This window comes from Suricata suricatta, chromosome 1, assembly GCF_006229205.1.
Source record: "Suricata suricatta isolate VVHF042 chromosome 1, meerkat_22Aug2017_6uvM2_HiC, whole genome shotgun sequence".
Taxonomy (NCBI): domain Eukaryota; kingdom Metazoa; phylum Chordata; class Mammalia; order Carnivora; family Herpestidae; genus Suricata; species Suricata suricatta.
In genome coordinates, this window is record NC_043700.1 from 42,556,804 (window position 1) to 42,558,499 (window position 1,696).

Consider the following 1,696-nt stretch of genomic DNA (forward strand, 5'->3'; position numbering starts at 1 on the left):
GGTGCATGGTACCAAAAAAGAGGCAGCCCTTAGATACCTCAGGGCTTTCTCTGAAGCTGAGGAAGGTCACTCAGCTGTGGCAGGTATGACCTGGAGGACAAAGGTGGGGGAGCTGAAGCCTCCAAGGAGATAGGACTTTTTGGCCATAGACTTCAGCCTTCCTTCTTTAGTTAGGACATGCCCAGCTCGGCATGCACTCCATGGTTCCTCAGGGGGTCCAGTGAGAGTGAGGCCCCCGTTGGCAGCAGTTTATAGTGCGTCCTTGACTGTTTTTCTTTCTTCCACTGTCCAGTGGGGGGCACACTGGCTTTGGGTGGGGAAGGTTAAGGGAAGGTCAGTTTAGAAGATATGGGACCATCATGAGCTGGAAAGGCAGATTTGGAAAAGAGCCAAAAGAGGGCTGCTTGGCTAGAGTAGAAGTTAGACTAGGGCAAGGAGATGGGTTTTAGCCTGGGGGACAGACTGGGGTGTGGCTGTGTTGGGCCTTGAGCCCAGGCTGCTTTCTTTGCTTGGGATTCTATTACAGGTGGTGGCTCTGCCTTTATTTGGAGTCAGGCTTCGGAGGGACTTCTTTTTTCCACTGCAAACATTTTCCTAGTGATTTTTTCCCCCTCATGTGTCAGTACTTTTGATGTTGCGTACATCAAATCATACTAAAAAGATGACTATAAACAAGACGTGGTCCCTCTATTTTCATGAACAGCACAAGAGGTTATAGTAAACTAGTTTATATTCCACCGTCAAGTGTGGCTCTCCCATTAGTTCACTTTGTGACGGGTCATTAAGAATATCTTCAAATCCAATAGTCTCCATGACCCCTCAAAATATCCAGTGAAACGTCTGAGCTTGGCCGCATTGCCTTGAATTCCATTTGTAGTTTGAGATGGTCCTCAGTGTGGGAAGATTCAGTTTGTCTTGGTTGAGCTGGAAATTTTTTTGTCTGATAATTCAAGAGGATGGCTAGGCAAATGTCTATTTTTCACACAAGAAGACCTTTTCTAAGAAGATCATGACTTTCAAAAGGTCCACTTGCTGAAAGTTCAGTAACCGGAATACTGTCCTTTAGCAGAGATCCAAGCCCTCTGGCATTCATCTCCGACGTGCTCTGTGAACAGCCTCTCAGCCTCGTTATCATCAGCCGGCCCCACCGCTCACTTTTTCCTGGTGCATTGTTAAGCCCAGATTTACTAGCTGAAGAATCTGATTTTTCCCTTCCCGTCCCTTCCTTCTGGCCAAGGAGCCTCCTTCCCTGTCAGGCTCCCCTATCTCAGGTTTGTCCAGCTTTCATTGTGCATTAGTCCTTTCTTCAGGCTATCAGTGTGGGGCTTTAAGAAAAGGATTCGGCAAAATGCTTTCTTCGTGTCCTGGCATCTGTGTTCGCACCTGTGATGCTTTCTTAGGGTAAACACTGAGGGCAGGGGGCCTGTTTGAGTGTTGGCAATACCTCTCAGAACATTCTAAGACCTTGGCAGTCAGACAGTACCAGTCAGGGGTTGAGTTTCAGTCTCCTTTCTTAAGAGGGCTAGGAGGCTCACAAGGGTCTCTCAAGTGTGTAACCTCCCGACAGTTTTTCCTTGCTCTTCTGGGACCCAATCACTGACCTGGCCGGCACATCGTCGCTGTTCTGTTGGCTCACTCACCTGCTGTGACCTTGGGAAGCCCAGCACAGCAGTGGTAAAATTGCTACAGTCTATGA

At 48.2% G+C, this 1,696-nt stretch overlaps 1 pseudogene; it reads right to left on the minus strand.

The window, feature by feature from the left end:
* Nucleotides 1-693: 693 nt before the first annotated feature.
* LOC115300802 lies at nt 694-1,093 on the minus strand (annotated as a pseudogene).
* Nucleotides 1,094-1,696: the final 603 nt, after the last annotated feature.